The sequence below is a fragment of the Phymastichus coffea genome, unplaced genomic scaffold, assembly GCF_024137745.1.
Source record: "Phymastichus coffea isolate CEN01 unplaced genomic scaffold, Cenicafe_Pcof_1.1 PCOF00039, whole genome shotgun sequence".
Classification (NCBI taxonomy): Eukaryota; Metazoa; Arthropoda; class Insecta; order Hymenoptera; family Eulophidae; genus Phymastichus; species Phymastichus coffea.
Window position 1 is genome coordinate 1,750,012 of NW_026706850.1, and position 24,185 is coordinate 1,774,196.

At 42.7% G+C, this 24,185-nt stretch overlaps 1 protein-coding gene across 5 annotated transcripts in view; it reads left to right on the forward strand.

Moving 5' to 3' along the window:
• Positions 1-24,185, forward strand: part of LOC131663837 (discoidin domain-containing receptor 2-like) — a 128,844-nt gene that overhangs the window by 63,943 nt on the left and 40,716 nt on the right. For 2 of the 5 annotated variants that reach the window (XM_058934530.1, XM_058934532.1), the window contains one exon: positions 9,650-9,691. The exons of 1 other annotated variant lie outside the window; for it this stretch is intronic. The gene's annotated coding sequence lies outside the window, so the exon portion shown is untranslated. Of the gene's footprint in view, positions 1-9,649; positions 9,692-14,636; positions 14,938-22,863; positions 22,934-24,185 lie in introns of those variants that run through there. 2 more of the 5 variants (XM_058934533.1, XM_058934529.1) reach the window with 2 other exon arrangements.

Here is a 24,185-nt window from a genome sequence, read left to right on the forward strand (position 1 = left end):
TTATAAATAGCCATTAACGCGTGTCAATGCGAGGCAACGCGAGCAATACGAAGCTATGTAGAGGGGTTGGTTCACTTTACTGGACAAACGAGGCCAGGCGCTCACGTCAATGGCAATTCATCGTTTGACAACTAGGTGTCGATCGTTCTCTCATTCGGCAATGCACGAACTTTGTCTAGCCTCTCTCCCTGCAGTGTTTGTAGAAGAAAAACTTATGTTTTACGGAAATCCAATACTTTCTTTCCCCATCCCCTAATTTTCGCCTCGATAAATAACACACGCTACTCTCGGGTTTTATGAGCATATCGAGATACGTGATATTCTCGCTAACCCAGTGTTTGGCTTTTATTAGTAAAGCTCGTACCCGTCGATATATATGGCCATTTGTCCGCCGGTGTGATCGATGTTTTCATGGACGGCATAGCTTTCTTTATTTTTGGAATTGCCAAAGCGATATGTTTATTCAGCGGCCAGAGTACTCGGAGAAAAATGTACATGTCTAAGCGCCACAACTGGCGGATATTTACTTTCAAAGCCCCCGCGTAAGTGTGTAACGTGCGTTGTTCGATACTTCTCTCTTGATGTTTCCTTTTTTGATTGTCGGTCGCACTTAATTTCCAACTGTACTTTATAGGCTTTGCGAATTATTTCAGAAAGCTAGTTGTTGCCTTGCTACACAAAATTGACTAAGGCACGCAGCGTCTACTGTTAAAATTAATCAAATCATACATCGAAATATTATCCTACCATTTATACAACAATCTTAGATAGAAGAATTTATTGAAACATACATATTCCAAAAGACATCTGTCTTGAAAAAGAAAACTTGAGAAGCCTCTAAAGCAGTACAACTACTCCAAAAGATTATTATTCCAAGCGTCTTATTGCAGGGTGCGTGAATTGTGACAGAGGATAGTGGCGCCGTACTTCCAAAACATTCGAAAAGCAGAGTATTATGCATTCGTAATTGGATACCGGAAGCTAGGCGCCTTATTCTCTCTCCCTCTCTTTTCTCTTGAAGAAAAAGTCCGAGGAAGGCCGGCATAGCAAATCAGATTCTTTATTTCGTTTTATGATAATTCCCTCCCGAGACTTTTCAACTCGCAATTATAGTCCGTGCGCCACTTCGTTCCTGTATTTTTTTTCTTAGCGCCCAGAGTAAGAAACTACCTGGCTAGCCAAGCTCTCTCTTTCTCATTTTCTGTTTTTAATTTTTTCTGTCTCTTCTGCGTGGCGGATGTTATTTGCAGAGATGCTAGAAAGCAAAGGAAGAACGTGTAATTAAAATTTTCTTGCGCAATGAGTTGATTGTTATTAATATTATTCATAAGTATTGTTTCATATTATTTCTTTATTCCATCTCTGTCTTGTTTGCTGCATTATCATTTTGATAATTATTTCAATCAATAGACGGATGAACGACGTCTTTTTCCTTAAAACAAAAGTAATTTCAATTTTATTTATTCGTACTATTTCTACTCTACATTATGACGTATTATTTGGACGATTTACAAAGAATGGGTTTCTGTGAACCTTGTGAGTTCATAGTTGAGTGTTACTTTAAGCTAAGGCTCGTATAAATCCAGAATAATAGTAATTGCACTGTCGAAAAACTGCACTGTTATACGAAATTATAAAATAGAATTACACAAAAAACATCTTATTTGATTAGTAACCAGTTAATGCCTTTTAATTGGAATAATATTTTCATAAGAATATTTCAATAGGAATCAATGGTTATGATTTTTACAATTTAATTATAGACAGTCAAATTTTAATGGTGTCAAACAAAAATAAAAATCATACAATAGTTTCAATGAGCCTCTCTGGTGGTCTGGTGCACGCACAGGAGCGTAATATTCCTGACCGGGAGGGGAGGGGGAGCGGAGATTCGTCCTTCTACACAAAAAAAGAACAAAGTACAAAAAATACTGTCGTAGTAACTGAGAGTTTTGTCAGCGTCCGTGTACACACGCACATGTACACGCAGAGGCGAGAAAAATGCAATCGTCCCCGCGCGGCAACGCAATTACGCCAAGAATTCCAAGCACGCGGCAGTTTGATATACCCCCTCGTCGTTATCGTCCCTTGCCTAGAGCTTCTGTACGCACGCGACGCTTTCGTTCCATTTTCTTCCCTTTTTCGTTGGAAGCCGCAGTCGACTTTACTCGCTGACAATCGAGAATCAACGTTGTGTCGCGTCTCTTCTGAGCGAGAGAGACTGGCTAATGGTCTGTTTCATGGACTTGAAATCTGTAGTCTGTCCCATAACCATTACCTGTAAAAGTTTCTAGAAAATCTCGATAAAATTATACATTCTTGTTAAAAGAAATTCCGTACTTTATCTTAATCAATTTTCTCATCCTTAGCAAAAAAAATCTCCGTTCTATCCACTTCAGTTCTCCTCATGAAACGCTTCAACACACAGTTGGAAATCGCTTTAAAACTGTCTAGCAAGTTGCTAACCACCTATCAAACTCTCCTCTCGAGAGAAAAAAGTCTGTAGCGTCGCAATATAAAACTGATAAAAAACTGTTGAAACAAAGTAAAGTTGGTGGTGGTAAATTAGCGTAGCGACTTTCGCACTCTCGCGCGCACAACTTTATAAGTCGGCAGCAGCTATATAGTAGCTAGACTAAGGGAGCGGCGGCGGCTGATTGGTTGACGCGGCTAATCGAGTTAGCCGCTTGATTGCGAGAGCCCTGGCAATAATAACGAGAGGCTGCTACCGGCTGCTCTCGGGATTTTCGGTTGACACGCCGGAATCCGCCATAGCAACATGATGAGATCAAGAGAACAATGGGACGGGGATACGCAGGTATGTATATTGAGAGGGAGGCCGTTGCGCGTAGGCGCGTTGAAGAGACTCTGTAATAAGCCCAGCGATGTAGCGTGTACCTGTGTGTGCGTCTGGAAAGTTTGCTGACTTGTGCTTTATGCTTCTAACGTCTCTTTGAGATTAGACGTCTCTTGCTTGCCTGCGCCTTTTAAATTAGGACCTCATCCGCTGACATTTGCATCGCTCATGACGCGCCTCTTCGTTTCTATTCTGATGCCTTGTGTGTGTGGGGTATACATGTGGATGCACAACTTTTCATATTCTATTGTTACTTTGTTTTAGATTATTACCATGCGGTTTTCTGCGCATACACAATTATCTTTCGAGTTTGAATTTCAAGATAAAACCATTGCGAGCGAATGTGCAATGAAAATTAATTTCTCTGATGAAACGACGGGACCAAAGAAACTTCCACTCTAATTTCCTCAGTTTGCGCATATAGCACTCGTAACCCAAAAATAAAGTTGCAGAGAAATTTAATTTTCTCTCTCCGTCGTTGGTAGGCGAAAAGAGGAAGAAAAAAAGTCAGAGAGAAGAGCGGCACACAACAAACAGGGCGACGCAGCAGGAAGCAAACGCGCGACCCATTCCGCAAATCCTCTTATGCGCCTCATCTGCGCGCACGGCAAGCGACAGAACGGAAGCGAGCCTAATAAGAATTCCAATCGCAATAAACTAGGATTTGCATTTGACAAGCAAGAGTCGTTAAAAAAAAAGAAGAAGAAAAGACGCGGAGTAAGGTCGTTTTACGCGTGGCTTCGATTGCATTTCTTTTCTCGTGCCTCGTACTCGAGGGAGAGTTGGGACTCTACTCTCGTGAGAGAGTCGCCGTGACGGGAAACAGATGTTGCAGTGAGCCGCGGCCTCTCTTTCTCTCGCACGTGTCGAGTGTTTTAGCACTTGACCCAGCGTTCGTTTCGTCGTTGCCTAGCGTTATCTCCGTATTTTCGGTGCACCTCTCGACAACAAGTAGACAAGACTTATGTATGCGTAATTAACGCCATTACCCCACTCTTACTCTTCTTTTTCAAATATTTTTTCGAATAAGCCTCGTAAAGATGTCAGATTTGATTATCGCGTACTGCGAGGTGCCTGCGAGAGCTTAAACGTCAGGTTGCATTTTCAGAGACTTCAAAGCTTCGTGTATTTTTAGATATCAACGGAATTTTCGTGTGTTTCGTGTCTGCTGACACATGTTACGAGGCTAGTTATAGACAAATTTGTCTAATCTTGTGTAATTTTACGTTTCAGTCTATTTGTCAGCTCGCCAGGCTGTGTGAGTAGTTTGACAATACGTCAGTGCAGAAAATCATTTCTAGACGTTCGAAACTCGCGAACATGCCTATTCCATATACAGTCGTACAAGCAGCTCCGATAATTATACAAAACTAACATAGACAAGAAAAAGAGGGAAACAAGCCAGACGTATTTACAATGTACCTACGTGTCGGCAAAATTACGTGATTGCCTCCTCTTCACGACTTAGCAAGTCAAATGAAGCTTATTTAATATAATTTACTTCTCTCTTCTCCCGCACGCATGTGTGCCAGACAAGACGCGCCAAAACAATTTGCGCGCGCGTGGCCATTCAACTGCCGATGGTTGACGAACGCGCGAATTGAATATTGCGCTCGCACTGCGCACACACGCGTAAACCACTTAAAATTACACCTCGAGGCTAAATTACCTCAAGAATATCTGTGGAATAAGGATATAATCAAGTTTCGCCGTCAATCATCGTTTAAGCTTTTTCGTTGACGAATGATTTAAAAACTCTCCGTTCTTTTTTTACGACTCGCAACGAAGGGCAGTATAAATTCCGCGCGAAATTGGCAAACCCTTTGTCGGTACCTGCTCGCCATTGTATTCGCGCGGGCACCTTTTCAATAACTCCTTTCAATCCTTGCACGCGTGAGAAAGTTGTTTCGATATATCACCTCGCAGTCGAAAGCGACTCGTTATAGTAAATGTTGCTGTCTTTTTTTCTTCGACTTCCTCCTCATTCGAAACATCAAAGATAAACTTGCAGCCAGTACATATCGGAAGAAAGTCTCGACGCGGCGCGCGAAATCGAAAAAGAATCGCTTTCACCCGCGCGTTGCAATCCTGAGTTTTTTTTTTTTGTTGCCTTTTGCAGCAGCGTGTAGAAAATAAATCAAACGGCGCATCGTAAAACTTGGAAAACTGCCACATCACGCTTAATCGTTACTCCCTCCCTCTACACGCGTCTATATGAGCACACACCTCTCTCACTCTCGCTTTGATCTTACAGCTTTTTTCGCCTCGCTCGCTCTCATTTTCATTTGTCTTTCACAGTTTCTCTCTCTCTCTCTCTCTCTCTCTCTCTCTCTCTCTCTCTCTCTCTCGCGTTTGGTTTTAAAAGTGAGTTTGCTACTGCAGGGGGGCATGATTAATTTTTCGCTGATGGATGGCTACGCAAATCTTAACTAAATATTCTCGTCATGCAGACGCGTATGCAACGTTTTAAACAAATTTCTATCGTGATGTATTGTTTCGGCTGATTAATTGTTATATGTCATGAGAAGAAAAGCGAATTCATTACTTGTCGTTGGGTTTTGAAGCGAAAAATCTCAAGTAATCGTATGAAAAATCGTTCATCGTTCTGACGTTACAGTGATAGATTGTATGATGTTTTTAGGCTCATTGTAAATCATGAAAAATGATACTATTAAATTAAGATGTGCGATATGCAATATGACCACGAGATGAATCGATGAACCCCCTTTCTGTTTACCACAATAGAAGTTGCTTTAGTGTAATTTATTCATATGAATTTGCATTGCGATCAATTATAACAACTACTCTTCGATAACTAGACATTTTACAGCTTCAGTCGCGAATAAATGCCCGATCAGCAGTCGATAATGAAATACTAAGTCTCGTTATTCAATAAAGTTGTATAATCAAGTTGAATAAAATCTAATATCTAACATTCCATAAAAATCATGAGTTTATCGATTTTATCAAAATTTTAATCGTAAAAACGATCATTGATTGAATTGATCTCGCACGGTACTTTAACATACTTCGGCCATGTCATTTCCATTTAGTTAGCCGTAGCTTTGTATGCTCACGAAGAACGTTTGCGCCCTTTCACCCGACGTGACTTTCCCTTATCCTCGATTGCCGATAAAGAGTCAAAACTCCGCGAGTATATACGCACACAGAAACTACAGAAAGGTTGACACCAGCTTCAAAGTGCGACGGCAACGGTGGACGCCCTGCGGCGATGGAATATTCGAACGAGGGCTTTGTGCGTTTGCAAGTCGTGTGTACACACACGTGCACGTGCCTCTTTATTTTGCAGGCCAAGCACACCAGAGAAAGTAATTATTGAAGCTTTCTGGCCGTTCGCCTTTTTTTCTTCGTTCTTTGGTAGATAGATGAACCACCCACACTCGAAAAGAGAGAATATGCGATAAGCGTGAAGTGCTGCATACCCGTAAAGTTGCGCGCGTACGTTCAATGACATAGCCGGGGGATTCAATACCGGAAGCCTATGTATAGGCTGCTGCTGTGCTTTTAGCACAAGCTCAAGGAAGAAAAATGTCGTTTCTTATCGTGCATATACCTGCGTCTCTTTTCCCTTCCCTCTGTACATCATCGATCCTTTCGCGCGTAAACACTTGCAACGCAGAGGGACCAAAAGTTGGCGGCGACTGCTATACTGCAGGAGAGAGGTTCAGGCAGTAGGCGATCGCGGCTTCCGATATCGACTGACCATTCTTTTACTGTCTTTTTTGTCCCGCGGTCGACGGAGAAGTTTCTTCCTGGAAGCCAACGGACTTTTTTACTTTAAACAAATTATCGACGTACCGTTTTTTAATTAGCTCTCGCGAGGTGTTTTTTCCAAGGACCCGCGATATATATCGCGATTTTGCATTTGCCGAAACAAGGAACGAGTTCCGTTTTTGGCTTGTAGCGTGTGGTTGAACGGATAAACGTCGCCTCATTAAAGCTCTCAAAGTATCATTAAGAAAGCCCAGTGAAAACACGCCTCGTAAAGAGCGACGCGTCAATCAGGGAAGTCAAAGAAACGCGCGACTCTATGCGCGAGTGTGCACCGGAAGTGAACCAGGCGGCAGCGGCGGCAAACCCCGTTTATTTTCGCGTTTCCGAGTATACGAACGGGCAATTTCTTTCTTTTTTCTTTACTTTTACGCGAGATATAACGTCGCTAGCTTCATAGTGATCATGGGCGTGAGGCTTTGTCGTTTTTCGCCCTGTTAACTTCTTTTTTTTTTCATGATTAAAACGAGAAATTGAAGGAAAACAAATTTTTTAAGATTACCAATAAACTCAATCTTTGCTGTCATTTCAAGGATTAAAATTGATTTTCATACTTCGATTGTTTTTAAATTAGACATTGAATTGCCCTTTTGACCACAAGATGGAAATCATCTTAATTTGTACAACTAAAAAGAGAATATTTAATTGTCGATGATAAAATAATTTGTAAAAAACAGAATATTTAATACAAATGTTATGGTCTGTTAAATTTGTTAATTTTTTGAAGTGAGTCTATTATTAGTAAATTAGTAAATTAGTAAATTCTTTATTTAAATAACTTATACTCGTCAGTAATACACGTGTACTATTCAATCTGGCGTAAATTAACCAAAATAATATCCAGGAATAAATGGAAATAAATGACACATAACACCAAACAGAACTACGATAACAATTCAATGGGGAAGAAAATAGAAAAAAAAATCGTTTCGAATCTCTCGCAATTAAGTGGCCAGAGAGAAGGTTGGCCAAATATGAAGCTCGGAGTCATGGCGTCCCCAGCAATTACAGCATTTTTCGGTCAGCGATCTTTCCCCTCTTTTTGGCTTCCTTCGACTTTTCGCTAATAACCCGAAAAGAGAAGAAGAGACTTTGGTGCACGCACGCGACTGCTGCTGCACGTGTGCGATAATGGCTGATCGTGTACGTGTACGCCCTCGCGCTCCATCTGCTCCTTGTTACGCTGGCTTATTAATTAGCTGGACCGCTTCGACCTCTCTCCTTTCGCTCTGCGTCGCTTCGCTTTTTTCCCAGAAAGTTTATTAATACTCCGCGCACGCGACGTTTTTTTTACCCGTGGTCGTCGAGGGCAAGTCAGACAACGCGATCTGTCGATCTGTCGCTCTCTCGAGTGGCCCTTGACCACGTGCCTAATGAATCCTTTTAGCGTTCTAAGGGGCAGTCGATCGCTTATCTGTCGCCGAATTCGTAACTCAATACGATCGAGCTTAATGAAAACGGGCCTTGTTACCCCCGACCATTTACTCGTTTTCTCTTGATCCCATTTTTTTTTCAATAGCCCAGCTAGACCGTGATGCAGATGCCATTTGCGTCGGCAGTAAATTCCACTTTGTCTGTTTGAAAGAGACGTGTAGATAATCGATCGCTTGGATGATCTACCCGATGCTTGAGTCTACGTTAGTTTATTTCCTTTTCCAAAAATGTCGTTGCGATGCTCTAATTCACTATCGGTCTTATGTGCTAATTAAACAATTATTTTCTTTTTTGCGATCGGATGCTATTTTCTGATGTGATAGAAAACGCCATTGTCGGTTTCATCGTTTCGATTACGTACTTGATAAAGAGAGAGCTTTGTTCCGACAGCCAACTCTTTTTTAGTGAATGCCCGTTAGGAATTTCAATGGTGCAATAAATTTATATAGCCTTTAAAAAAGTTTTCTATGCGATAACACGATTCTGGTTTTGTGAAAGGTTCAAGCGCTTCAATTCTATTTCGTGATTATTGATGTCATTTTGAAAGCGTTCTGGATCTATTCATGTAACAAATTCAGAAAATGCTTGTACACATCGCTCACGGGCAAATGATTAATCACTGCCCCGTTCAACTAGCGAAAAAGTAATCCTTCACAAACGAAAAACAAAAGGAACTCATTAAAGGCGAAACTCAAAAACCCCTAAAAAAAAACAAAAGCTTACTGGCCGCTCATCTCAAGCAACGCCTTCGGTCCCTTCTATACAGTCTAAGGCTGCTTAAAAAGCCAAGCTCTGAGAGAGAGAGAGAGAGAGAGAGAGAGAGAGAGAGAGAGAATTGAAAAAAAGGTGAGCGATCGGAAGCGACGGGGCGGAGTGCGCGCGAGATAAAAGTACAATTAACCCCCTCGAAGCGTCAACAGGATCAGGCGGCAGAGTAGCAGCAGAAGCCTAAACGTGTGCAGACTTTTCTTTCTTGTTTTTTTCGGAGTTGGCGTGCGCAACGCTGGGTGGTCTCCGGTCCGGGAGAGCTGATTTATCCCGACTCGTCGCGCTCTTTTAGGCCCTTGGCTTTCTCTTTGTGATCCTCTCTCTCTCTCTCTCTCTCTCACCGTAGTTTTTGGCTATACTCGTTATCACCCTCCAAGCATCTGCCTTTTTCCGTGCTAATTTGCCGTTACGAGCTGACGAAAATGGGGACCTTTTCTCTTTCTCTTTTTTTTCGGTAGAGAGGTAATGGATCTATTCGGCATCGTGATGTGTGTGACTACAATTCACTGAAGTTGAACTAGTCGGCACTTAATTTACGTATGCAAATAGTCGCCGGTGAGGAGTCCTCGCTTTAACTCGACAGTGCTCGGGGCCACGCGCCCGCCGAGCTGATGCAACGTTATTATGAGCGAGCGATTAGTTCCTTAAGTGCTGCCTCTCAAGCTCCCTTATAACAATCAGAGCATCGTGCTCTCTCGCCTGCAGTTTCGTAATGGCACGTCGATTTTGTTAATGCTGATTTGTTACCCCGATTCAGTTACCATGTGAATTAATTACGATTATATTTTTGTATTACAGGTCAGCTATCCAGTTTCTTTTACTTCTCCATTGTTTTAATCGGTGAGTGCTTCAATCTACGCTAAATCTTTTGTTATGCTTCTCAGTTTGAAACAGATCATATGCTGAATTTAACATTTTTATCAAGGCTCGAGTTCCGATTCTAGATGGAGCTCTGGTTCTCTTGTCCCGAGTAATATAGTCAATGTCATAATAAAACTGAAAATTTCTGTCTCCCGTTAGACAAGCTAATAGTGAAATACGAATCATCCATTTGTATTGCAAGAACAAATCACTCAACCACGACAGAAAACTACAGCACGTAAGAAAAAAGATCGTGTAATGCTACAGACAACTGAGGAAAATTGGTGTCTAGGCCTCGGTTTCGGTAAACACTAATTATGTTGAGCAAATACAGTAAAGTACAATTCCTCGCGGGGATACATACCCATCTTTGGCAGCTAAGGTAACGCGTCACCGCGCTCTACATCCATCAATGCTTCTCTGCACAAAGCCGCGAGAGCTAACAAGCCGTTTAAACTTAAAATCCCGCGCGCGCAGTAGGAACCCCGAGCGAGCGAGCGAAACGCGACGATCCATAAATTATGATTCGACGTCGCCGAATTGCCTTCGGGCATTCGCTCTGAAAATTGATTCCTTCGCTCGCGCGCTCGCGCGAGCAGCTATGCGCATTATTTTTCCGCGCACACGCGAAGATGAGCTCCCGGGCAAAGTGATTTTCATCGTCGCGTCAAAGAAAGTTCAAGCGCGATAAATGTCAAGACTATAAGAATGAACGATGTCGGAAAGTGTACATTTTGATTGTTGCATAACAAAGTACACAAGTTTTTTTTTCTTTTTATCCGTTGGATTTAATACTCTGTCACTGGAAAAAAGGAAAAGTTGGCAGCAAAGTAGCGGTAAATACGCGGGCCGGCAGTAGCAGCTGGAAAACTTTAAATTTTATCGCAGCTAGCTAAAGTAAATAATTGGACAGCATTAAATCGTGCAAAAGTTAGCGTAGTTGCGCGCACGACGACCTCCTCATCCCAACATCTCTACTCACGTATATAATACGGTTTGAGCTGTGCACGAATTGTGCAAGACACTCGTACTCTCGTGGAAATCTAACATTTATCTTTTAGTTCACCGAACTTGGGAGATGGATTCCTTTGCTTTTTTCATCTTTAATGGCCGCGCGTCTCGCCGTCTTCTTTAATTACTAGGCGCCAGAGAAACTTTTTGGACTCCTTTTAAGAAAACTTTGTTTCTTCTTATCAGTGCGCACTCCTTGACTTAGTTTCTCTTTTGGCGAGTGGACTAGGCGCTCTCGTACGAAATAATACAAGGCACGTACGGGAAAATTCCTCAACAAGCCTCATCGGCGCTTTTGTGAGTAGACATCAATCGGTTGATCGAGCCGGGCGACTCTCTGTAGCTCATTGTCTCGCTGGAATTCGCGGAGCACGGCACAAGTGCGTTCCTCCTCTGTAGAAATGTAAATACCAGTGGGCCAATCAACCTGATTGGTCGGCGCCCGCTCGAATGCCCTCATTCGCGCGTGTGTGTGCGAGTGCCTCTCTCACTCCCTCCCTCCCTCCCTCCCTCGTCACTTTCTTGCTGCTGCTGCTGGTGCTGCTGCTGCTGCGCGGAGCATGCACGGCACGTTTGGAGCGAAAGACACGCGTTTACTTCACTACTTACTCTCTGTGTGTTAGCTCGGTAAAGAAGCAGAAGAGAAGAGTGATGAGAAAAAGAAGCAAGAAAACAACGAGATCGAGCAGCTCACGAGCGGGATGAGAAAGGCCAGACGCTGAGATTTTTCGCGTGAAAGACAAGTGGAAGGAAAAAATCCGTGAAACTCGTATCGGAAGAAAATTAAATTTGTCGTAATTTGCGCACGAGAGCGATAAATTTAGATAAGCCTAAATAGGTGCAATAGCAAAGCCGCACATAAGCATCGTTCCACTATAAATTCTCGCAAGTATCGATAATCAATAAAGACCGCGCGCGTGCAGCAGTTGGACGAGACATTGCTGGAAAGTTGGCATAATGGCAGCACACAACGAGCCATTATCTCGTCGCAGACATGCAGGCACTTTATGCATTAAGGACCCTGCTATACTGCTGCACGTTCGCGCGCCGAGTCGCGGCGCTCAATTATTCCGCGGATAGTGCAGCGAGAGCGATTCAACGTCGTCTTCGGATCGACGACAATGCACTGCATTTACGTATATATATATATATATATACACACACACATATAACGCGGGCTCGGGGCTTCCCGGGAATATCGGAGATATGCTATACGTGTGTACATCGTCTGCAGTCTCGTGCGAGGAAACGAGGCAGGAATGTTCCGCAACGTGCCGCGCGTATTGTCGACGTGGATTAAGGATATATGTGTACAGATCTGCATAATTATTACTATTAGCTCTTCACACTACTTCTAGCTCATCATGATCTTGGGATTTTTCGGAATTAGGAAGTTTCGGGTGTCGGTTCTGTATCAGAGCTTACGTTCCCATTCGTGGCTTTCAAGGCAATTTGATACATTATCAATGCCAACGGCACACAATCAAACCTAATTCCATTAAACTGCTCGGTTCACTCAAAATTGAGAAGCTCCAATTACTAATTGTATACTCTCGTGCGTATGTATATTTAATTCGTCATCGCATAAAAGAAGAAAACTTGGCCGACTTTGACTTGAAATATAATCCCATAAAAGCAAAAATTTGTGGAAGCTACTCGTCAAGTCTGTAAAAAAAATTTTAAATAATAAAAGACCGCAAGTTTACTCACTACATATGCTGCGGAATAAATAACGACAGTATAGCAATAGAAACAGCCACAGCGCGAGAGAGGAAGAGAGAGATAGAAATCTCTCGGATTACTGGATGGGCACGTACGATGATGCCTATCAAGAGTGCACCGCCTGATATTTCAAACATGTCGATATCAGAGAGACGAACAAAAAAAAAGAATTTAGCCAATCGAATTGACCCTACACCTAAATTGACAGCTCGAAATGCACATACGCAAGCTCTCGGTTTTTTCACCGTGAGCGCTTGCCGATGACACTTTAGCAGAGCACGGAGAGAACGGGTTGAAACAATATAGAATAGCATTGTTATTTCGCCACTCCAGTCGCTCGCGTTTTTCTATGTGCGTACATGTTTTACTTTGAAATTCCGTTGTGACTTTTGAGTGATGTTTGGCCAGCTAAATATTTTGCCAAGAGAACTTGGCTATTTTTCAATTTTACCGAGTAATTTTCAATGTTATCGAATATCCAATGTTACCGTTTGGTTGAAATGGAAATCGTTAAAACATGACTGCAATGTATTTATGAATTTGTTAACGAAAGGAAATTTTGAACATTTATATTAAAGCATTAAATTACAACAGTGAATGTATCATTCAGATTGTTTGAATGAAACCTTCGAGCAGAACCTTTTGAAATAACACGGTTTATAATAAAACGGGCCTGTAAACATGACAAGTTGGAAAACAGCACTAAAAACAAGAAGGGCTCTCGGAAAATTCGGGCAAATGTAAGAAAACAATCAATGCTCTCTCTTTTCTCTCTCTCTCTCTCTCTCTCTCTCTCTCTATCGCAATTGAAAAACGCACGGTAATATCTCGGAGGAAGATAACGTCGACCAAATAGAGGGGGAATGTTTACAAGAGAAGCGCTTTCCGTGCAACGCGGCGTCGGCGGCGCCGGCCAAAAGAAAGTAATGACTCCACTCGAGAAGATGAAGCGCAATGGCAGAATTTCCTTTTTTTCGGCCTCTCCGACTGTCCCTCCTTTTCATTTGCCTTGGCAAACCCTTCGGAAATCTTTATTTTTCCTCGCGCGTCGACCTTTTTTATCCTCCGACGATGCAGCAGCAGCAGCAGGCTCCTCTTTCTCATCACAAATCGTTTTTTCTCGATAATCCGCATTTTTTTCTCCCGACACCTAATCCTCCTTCGAAATCGTGAGAGAAGGGAGAAGACAGCAGCCGCCGAATCTAATCTGGTTAAACTTGTTTGCTACGTGGCCCTCGATAAAAGGAAGCAATGCAATCCGGCGGCGGTGCGGGCGAACTTTACACGCTCCCGTAACTGAAATTTATCGTCGCGCAGTAAATATAGCCTTACCCTGCTAGCGGCCGAGAGATCGGCAAGCCTTTTCTTTGCGCATTTTTACGAGCGACATGAAAGTTTTCGAATTTGAGTTTCGAACTTTATTTCTGGCACAGCGATCCTGTTCGACATGTTAATTCAAAAACATGCATTCGAGCTAAAGACTATAGGTGTATTGGTGAATTCTATTGAGATTGGTATTCTATCTACACCTAGTGTGAATATTAGTAACGATGAACTCGCAGCAGAACAGTGGATCGATCATTTACATTTTTTTTCGTCTATAAGCTGTATAAAAGAGACCAAACACGAAATCTAACGAATGAAGAACACCTGGAGTCTTAACGATCTCCGCGCTGCATTCTTGACGAACGCAATCAAAGCATGCAAGCATTTATGACAGCAAGGCACGGGCGCGCGTGCGGAGAAAGCAGCGACAGTAGGCAGTCGAAACGGTGGAATGGCGAAAAAAAAGTAATAGGAGAGAAATTCTTTCTCCGTCGACGGGCATAGAGAACGAGAGAAGTCACGGAAGGAATGAATGAAGCGCGAGAGATAAAGAGGAAAACGAGGGGGCGGCATGGTTCGCCAGAGAGCCAAGTCTCGTAATGTGGCCAATGTCATCCCTCGTGCCCCTACCACAGCTCGCGTGCGGAGCGCTGCGTGCGTTTTGCGGCGACGGCGACGGCGGCGGCGGCGGCGGCGGCGACTCGAAGAGTTGAAGCATCGCTGCGCAGCGTAGCCAGGCGTAGCTAGTCGAGCGGCAGCAGCTGGCGCTAGCGCACACGTATTTTTCCCGTTGCTTGCTCTCGCGCTGCGACTCTTGCTGCGTTTATCCATCGTTACGTAGCGCGGGGAACGATGACCTGCTCTAACGAGCTTCATCTGCGCCACAGGACGCCCCACACGTGACACAATCTCGGACAAAAGCATGTGCTAAGCAGCTCGCTTTCCGCTTGCTCGTCTGCACGCGACCTCACGATGTGATGATGCTGTGTCTCCGTCGTCTTACGTGATTGCCAGTGCTAAAACTTGTGATTTTTATTGTTTGCTTCTCGGTTATTCACGAGTTGCTTCGTCTATTTGTTGGTGCGTGATTGTTCTTTGTGTTTTTTCCATGTATTGAGTCTGTTGGACCTCGAAGAGATACAATTTCATTTGGTGCACTTTCACAGGTAAAATATTCAAATGTCGTGCAACACGTTGATTGATTTGCCAGTTGCAAATATTATCTTATTGGCTAATCGTCTTCTTGTGATTTACAAAAGCTTCAGTATACTAGTCGAATAGTCAAATTTATCGAACAACGAATTTGCTCGCGTCAAAATTTGTAAGGAAGTCATATGCGGCAGTCATTTGAGACGCAACACGTTACGTCCGCGTGATTTACTGTTTACTTTATGACTCTCATACTGAGTGCAACTTAAAAGTCAATCAACTGTTACTAAACAATCGTCAGTGCATTGGTTTTTACGAAACCAAGAAAGTCTTTTAAAACATCAGATTTTGAAAAAAAATGTCTTTTTCTCGTAAATAGGAGGACCGAGCGCACTCTACGTTCGAAACCGAAAAAAAGAGTCGGTTTTTCTCCGCCCCGAAAGTGTGAGAAAAAGAGAGTACGGCTGCCGTCTCTCAAAGGAAAGCGAATCATTGAAGGTTCCTTCTGGATATACACGCATGCGTTTGCCACTGCCGCAGCGCGATAAATAAACGCAAAACGCTTTGATTTATTTTGCCTCCTGTCGCTCGTTTCGTTTACGCGCTGTGCGCGCGAGAAAGAGAAAGTGAAACCGAAGTGAATTTATTGTTTTCTCTCTCTCTCTCTCTCTCTCTCTCCCTCTTGTTTCGGATTATTTGCTATTGCTGCGGTTGCGCCTTCCCGAATGATTTATTTCGTGATACACTCGTCGGCGATTATTATGCATCTCGTTGCCAAGTCTTCGATACACATAGATTCGTTCGGGCTGAAATTCAAATTTGCCAACCATCGCGTGCCACGCGAATTTTTCACCTGCGAACGAGTTTCGCTGCGCTCGTACAGGACTTGGCACGATTAAGCGCTTATGCTTTTATCGGTTTTTTTTGCTTTATAATTTTCGTTTTGTTGGTTGTGCCGAGTACACTCGTGTATTGCTGTACGCGCGCGCTCCAGTGAGCTGCTGTTAATATTTCGAAGAGAATATCGAGTAACAACAGATTAAATATTGGACAAATGCATTGGGCGAATTTCCTACTGCATGCGTTTGTTCGATTGCTCTTTATGGTAAATTTCTGCAAAATACGTGCGGAGATAAATATATTGACCAGTCTATTATTTCCAGCGTTCGATGAAATTTAACGATTTGGAAATATTCGAGAGCGAATTCCGTGGAAAAATTATTCGCGCACGAATGGTTTGTTCAATATGGATTTAAAGTACGCGTGTAAAGTAGATATAAAAGACGGTAAAATGACTAGTGCGAAATTTGTGGGATTGTTTTCGAGAACTACTGAAAAAAGAATTTATCAAATTCGATAAAACAAGAACGAGCGAAACAACGAGTCCAATATTACAGAGCCCAATCACGATCGAAACGAACGGAAAGTTCAGGACTAGTTCAGTAAACTTCCGAAAATATATAGAGCAAATGATTTCCGCTGAGCATCCCTCTTTCTCTGGCAAAATATTTCGCGCGGGCGGCGAAAGACAAATCGAAGAGGCCGCGGGCGCGCAAACATCCGCGTCGCGTCGAGAGAGAGAGGACGTGTACGCGATGAATGAGGGATCAAGATTCGCCTGCGGCAGCAGCTGCGGGAGCTTAATGAGCTTTCGCGGCTGTAAAGCAACCTCTGCCCTTCTTCACTTTTTTGCTCGCCTCTCTTTTCAGTAGCTCGGGTGGCGCTAACAAACTTTAAAAATTACGAGGACGATCCGTCAGGGAATTAGCCCTCGCTTTTTTCCGAACGCTGCTAATCAGCTTAGCCATTCCATCTCGGAAGAGAGAGCAAAGTCTTGTGTCGAGTGATCGCTCTGAGATTCGTGATTTATTGCGCGCGAGGCTTATTCTTATTTCTTTTTGTTTTTTTTTTAATGAAGTCGATCCGCTTTATAAAGAACTCCCCTTCTTAGTTTTCTCTTTTGTTTTGGGGTATGATTGATAAATTTCTCAAAAAAAATTTGGATTTGGGGGTTACTAATGAATGTAGGCCATTAATTAGATCTCGATTTTTCTTATATTCAAACTTTTGGTTCATAGGATTATACGATCACTAAATGAGTACTCAATAAAGAAAATTAATAGCGTAACCTGAATAATAACCGTACTTTAAACGAATATGTTTTATTTTCGATGTAGTGCAAACGTGATATTCCATCGATACCATCCCCTCCCCCCGTGATATTAAAAATGCACAAATTTAGCATCTACTGTGTCAATAACTTATCGCAGCTCGAAATACACACATTATGTTATCACTCTACTAGGAATTCCGAGGCGTCGACTTCTCGAGAGCGCAAGAGCTATATCATTTATCGAAAGCAATCAAATCGTAATTCACTTCTGCGCCACGGAGCAGAGATAACACACCCGCGTCGTAAAGCTGAAGCAGGCCGGATAGAAAGAATGCGATGTATATCGTCACTCTTATTTGATCAAACTTATCCTGTCTGCGGAGTAGCGCACCAAAGAGACGACGATAAAAACTCTTCGGCGCCTCTTGTTATGAGTAATGCGAGATGCGCGATTTACATGAGAATGTGCGCGATAATAAAAAAGACGATTATCCTTAGTTCGCGAGAGCAAGAAAGAAGAAGGTACCCCCCTCGCATTTTTCGGCTAATAAATTTTCACGGGAGCACGAGGCGTTTGTGTTTTGTAAATTACCTAGTACGCGACGGGGCATACAAATAAAGGATTTTCTCGTGCTTTCAAAGTCTGTGTGTATGAGCTTCGGCTCGCGGGATTATTAAAAGCGCGAGTTCCCTGTGTATACGGCGATCAAAAAGGAATAGCTCATTGATTTTGCGAAGATTAGGCAGGCCAAGCCGTTGTTATTTTATAAGCTCTTAATTATTGTAAATTCAATTTTAATATACGACGATAATTGGCAATTCAATTTGGCGGCGAATGCTGCAGATACTTTTGTTTATTGCGCTTACTCCTGTCGAGGGAATTATCCCGTACAATTTCGCAATATTATCGTTCATTCTAATTAACTGGATGGTTGAAAGATGAAATAATTGGAGCGCTATATACCAATTCGATGTGGTTTCGTATCCTATAACTGTATTCAATTTAACGCAGCCAAATGTTGTATTGAACCGAAAATTGCCTCGCTCGGTAAAAGTCAATTAATTGCACCGACTCGGGAAAAGAAGCGCTATCTCCGATCATTACTCACTATCCCAAGCCGAAGAAGCTACAGAAAAAAGGAGCCGTCGCATAATGGACATCGGATGGTGGAACGTGCGTGCGCTGCCAAAAAGCATCTCAGGATGTTTGAGAGTTGGGTGCACGGCCAGAGATGGTTCCGAGAACGAAAACCGTACAAGTCGCAGGCGTTCGGCTCGTGGGTGGAGTGTGCGCCACGTGAGAAAGGAGGGATGGAAAGTAGGAAGAAGAAAGTCAAATAGACAACGTTCAGGATTTTTGTGTTTGACTATTCTTTTTTATTTCTTCGCGTTCCGACTTTGTGCCTGTATAACGATATGTTTTCCAAGCTCCGACGACACGTGTCTCTGCGTTTAATAGGTTTTCAGCTTTTTTTGTTCCTCGCGGCGCGTTTGTCCGTACACGACCAATCCAAGCGTACGTCTGCGAAATGCCAAATGAAAAATCCAAAGAAAAGCGCATCGTTACTTGCGCCCATCGGCCTAGTAAAATCGAAAAAAAAACTAGAGAGAGAGAGAGAGAGTGAAAAGTAAAGTCGGCGAAAGACGAGAAGCCAGAGGCGAGGGTGAGCGTGGAAAGCGCTGGAGCAGTATCGAAGGAAAGAGCGAGTGACTGGGCACGCTTGCAGAGCTCTCGCGTGCACAAGCTGTAAACTGTTTTCTTAGGCACTTGGGCCTCTTCAAAAATTCCTAAATATTTACTCTCGCTCTCAAGCGGCGTCTTCCCGCGAGGCTGCGCACGTAGTCGGAGATTATAGACGTGCGCACATGTGCAGGCTTTCTTTGCTCTTTTGTCTCGACTTTCCCGATCTGTTTCTCTCTTGCGACGCCTCGACGATTTTTTGCCTGAAAAGAGATAGATAGAGGCGCTGAAAGTGGCCTTTAATTCCCCCATAGTTATATGGAAGGGTCGTGTGTACGACTGTGAATCTCGCCTTTTTTTGCTCGACGAAGCTTTGTGCCGTCGGAGGAGGGACGACGAGCAGCGGTGTGATTGAATTTTAAAACGTGCGTCTGCTGCTGGCCGTACAACGACTTCGTTACGCAACCTTTTCTTTCCCATTGGACTTTTCGACGTGGGCACACTCACGATAATTAATCCATCGGCAATTTCGTATTTAAAGAAAATTTAGTCGGTGAAATGGTGCAATTAATATCTCATGAAAAATGTCACTTGACGCGCGGACGATCCGCTGTCATCAATTCCGTTGGAATGTTATGCATCTCGCGCGTGGGATGAAGGCAATACGGTTGATGAAATAATAATGATAAGCACCTGGACGCTTTCAAAAGATCATTCATGAATTAGTGATCATCAGCGCTCATAAATTTATTATCCGCATTGACGCTCGCACTGTGATTCAACGCGATGAAGAAATAAAATTGACTTTATAGCCCGCAATGACTAACGAAAGATAACAAAACTTTCAACAGTTATCGCAAATATCTTGTTCGGTATATATTGCACTTTCGGCGCTCACGTCAAAGAGAACGAAAGAAAGATTCTTATCTTACTGATAAGGCAGGTATGCCCACTGGGACTCAGCGTCCTTGTGCTTTAGTAACAAGTTTTTGGAGTTTCAAAATTAGATGTAAAAACATCCTCCCATGCTGGGAGATCCTTTTTCTCTAATCACTCTTCAAATATAGAAGTATTTCCTTAAGAGCAATAATACATTCCTCCTTGTGTACTTGTTTAGTTTGGGGTGAGATATAACTGCGCCTATCTCTTCAGAAGCGCATGAGTCTCCAAAACAGTTTTCTTCTCGAATGTGATACATTCAGAAACTATATTTATTCTATATCGCGACTATCTTTCAGACTATTTTTTCGAGCTCGGCTTTTCGGCTTTCCATTTTCCCAGCGGTCTCATTCATTTTTTCGCCGGGTAAACGGACATTAAAAAAACAAAACCCTTTACTAACCAAATATAAAAATCAGAGAATTGGCGAACCATTCGGTCGCGACACAAACAAAGCTGAAAACTCAATTATTCATCGCGAGCACGAGAATATAACTGATATTTGCTGGGCACCTCGTCGATAAATTACTATTGGCATATATGTACATGCTATACGTCGAATATTAATCGAGAGCGAGCCAACGAACAGTAGAGTTGAAAAAGAGCGGGACCAGACTACTTTGAGGCCCGTGGTGGAACGCGGAAATCAAAGCCGCGCCGCCGTCACACCCACGTATACGTAGTTTTCCCTGGAAGAGCTGCTGTAATGAAGGATTTCGCAATTTTGCCATGCCAAAGTTGCGCCGTCGCTTTGATGTGCCTCGCCGACTTTTCTGGCCGATTTGTCATTATTGGAACCTTGTGCTCGCACACGCGTTGATCGACTCCTTTTATTTTACCTTGATCGGCCTGTGTGTGCCGCTGTCATATAGAGCGTTTGCTCTTTGATAGCTTCCTTTTTTCTCCGATAGCTTTGATCAGAATGCTGTGTTCGAGAGGAAAATAGTTTCAATAACGTGGATATTCAGTTTTTCTGTTTTCTTTTTTTAATTCCACTAGCATATGAATTTTAATAAGATTTAATAATCTTTCGCCGCTTGGATGTTATGCTATAACGAATATTCCGTCATCGCATTATGCACGAGAGAAAGCACAGTAGCAGCCAGTGCCATTAATATCATCGGAATGGCATATATCAGCCAGTCGTGTGTATAGAAAAAAATCGCATATCCTCGTACAATACTCCACCACCTCCTTTTGTTTCGTATGCGTGCGTGTGTGCAAAATTCCCGTTCTCATCGAAAAAATACACCTATATACCATCTGGTATGCGTGCACACGCATACACGTGCCCTCGTTTTTTCCATCTTCTGCTTCCTTCTTTTTGGTTTTATCATCGGTCGCCGATGTTCCGCCTTACTTTTTGGCTCGTTTCACACGGCCCGATGCAAAAGCATTCCCTTGTTCCAAGTTCCCGCACCACTACGCGCACTTTTCGTCTGAAAGGTCTCCGACGGCAAAGTTTCCTTTTGCATTCTCTCTCTCTCTCTCTCTCTCTCTCTCTCTCTCTCTCTCTCTCTCTCGAATGCTGCTGCCTGCTTCTGGACTTTCCTCGCGCCTCTGTTTTAGTTTGTTCCTTCTACTTTGTTTTTGCTCTTTTTTCGCGCGAGCTCTGTGTGTGTCTTTGCTGTCGTTTTTTTCGTAACACGCGCATAATCTCCGAGTTGGCCGGTTACTTTCTTTTCTATTTCTACCAGCTGATTTTCCGATTCTTCGTTTTCACGGCTAACTTTTCACTATAAATCTACGTAAACTCGAGGGTATTTCGTAGTATGCACTTTATAAAATTTAGAGATAATGGGATTTTCAGTATTTCTCTCAATTTGAATGTATTGATAAAGCTATCATTTCAACAGCTTCACGTCTATACAAAGAAGTCAGTACAAAAGGAGCAAATTCAATTAATCATCTCATAGCTAATTGCAAAATAAATTCAATTATACTTTAAAACAGCAAGAGGATTCGCTGAGTGAGAACAAGAAATAAGCCTTATCGTTTCCTGACACCAAACTTGGAGAAATACTCGTTTCGCAAAAATCATTTGATCACGCTTCGATCATCGTGTTTTTTTTTGCTCTCTGGAAAATGGAATTGCAAAAATGCTTCTTGTTTTTTGCAGAATCCCCTTGCAGCGCGCAAAATATTGATAAACGATTTGATAAAAGAAGGAAAGAAGAAGGCCATCCTTTAAAGAGATCGACAACGAAGAAGAGGTAAACGGGTAGATCGAAAGGGCGGACTTTTCTCTGTCATCCGGTCTTTACCCCTTTTGTTGGTATACATCTCTCCTTTCTTTTCGATACTCTCTGCAAATCGAGGGGATGGAAACTGCTCTTAAGAGAAGGACGGAGGGAGGAGAAAGAGGCTGGTTCTCTCTGGCAATCCTTTTTTCGCATCGCGTTGAAATACATTTTTAATCTGCTTGTGTGCTGCTGCTGCTGCTTCAAATAAAAATGTTATATACCAGAGACCTACGTTTCTTTTACTCTTTTTCGCTAATGATTTCCTCGAACGTGAACGCGCTTTCTAACGATCTGTTCAAAGAACCTTTTCATATGATTTTTTAGTACAACTAAGTATATACTACGAAATTATAGAGCAATTGGAAAAGTGACAAACAAAAAAACAAGAAACTCGTTTCGGAAAAAAACAACAGGTACACTAAAAATTTTAATTTGTAAATGCAAAATCCTTCGAAAAATGAACTTAGGGGAGAAGGTAACCAGGCTACGAAGGGAAAAATGCGAGGGCACTTAATTAAGCATCATTAACTTCTTTCGCCCTCTTGGAAGCGAGAAAATAACCGAACTCGCAGCAACACCCAACATTTGTTCAGAGTCACGATATATCTAATATCCCTTAACTCTTGAAAGTCGCCGCCTACCAACTGTGGCTGAAAAAACCCTTTTGTTCGGCGCACTCGAACTCACAAAACCGCACGGCTCGTAAAACCGTGAAAAGAAAAGAAATGCAGACTTTGTCGATGTAATTAATCGGTTTCCAGCAGCAGCCGGGTTTCGTCTATCTGCCGTGTCATCGAACCTGCTGCAGCTCGAAAAAACGGCTGAATTATTACATTTTTGAAGAGGCAGCGTAGTTGATTCATCTGTCTAATTTATTCCGTACATCCGCTTCCAATAATTATCTTTCTCTAGACAACATCTCAATAACGCACAAGTCTAATTATACTTTAAACATTTTCTGTTACAGGTGAGTTTTCTAGAATCTTCCCCACGATCCAATAGTAGCAGCTAGCCGTCTTCCACGTAGTCACATAAAGGTATATGAACGTCAGTAAGAAAAGCGAGCAAATTTTTCCGCTTCACCTTCGTTCGCAGCTCACGAAAAAACAATGAAATAAACTTGAGCTCACTCTCGTGAAACACGACTCGTGTGCGGCTTTCGTAACGCCCCTTCGGAGAGAGAAACTGAAATCCCCGCTCGCGAAACGGTCACGAAGCATTATCTCGATCCACGCTAAGAGAGAGTGAGAGAGAGAGAGAGAGAGAGAGAGCAAGAAAAAGCAATCTAATCGGAAGTAGAGCTAAAGACAACATCCCCTTTCAAACATATAAAATACCATCCTATATATGGTTTTTGGTCTTGCTGTCATCCCTGCAAGTTCTGCTCGTCCAAATTAACACTTTGGACTCTACAGAACTTCTCAAGGTTCGCTCGTTAATAAACTCGAGCGCGAGCGTTGTTCAATTGTCTCTTATGCTCGAAGGCCTACTCTTCGTTTTACTCGTACTTCGAAGGTAAAGTCACGTCCGGTGCGCCAATGAAATTGCGAATCGTAAAAGCTGCCGCCAGCGACCAAGAAGTTGAGAATGCAGATGGGCCGCCGCCACTGCCGTCGCGTATGTAACTATAAGTCAATACGCTGTAATGACCGACTCGAGGTGTGTGCGAGAAAGACGCCGGTTCGGCCTAACTTATAATTATGGACGCAATGCCATGAGAATGATGCATAATCTTCAGGGAGGCAGATGCGCCTTGTGCTTTTTATGCTTGGGAATTACGTAAGATTTTTTTATCGTCTCGTGTTAACGATATTGATTTCCAACCCTTTCATTATGTTTTTTTTCAACAAATGCTTCACATTTCGTGATCGTAATCAATTGAATACATCGATGAGGAGAGTACGAAAAAATGATAGGTAATATGAACGACAGCGATTCACTGGAAAAAAAAGAAGTTAGTTATAAAATCAAATCATGCTGTGATGTATATTACGTAGAAGCAGTGAAATTCCGTGTGACGAGAGAAACGCATGCATTTGATGCTGGCACGCGGATGGTAATGAATGAGCGGGTTAAATCGACTTTATTAAACAGGGCGTCAGAGCAGAAAAAAAGCATTGATATTGATAGATAGATTCTTTATCAAAGGCGGCACGAATGGTGAGGGAGAGAGAGAGAGAGAGAGAGAGAGAGCGAGAGGCAGACGGTCGGTAGAGAGGTGCGCATTCAATGACGCTAATTAACCCAAGATTCGATCTTCCGCTCGTCCGAGCGAACGGATTGGGAAGC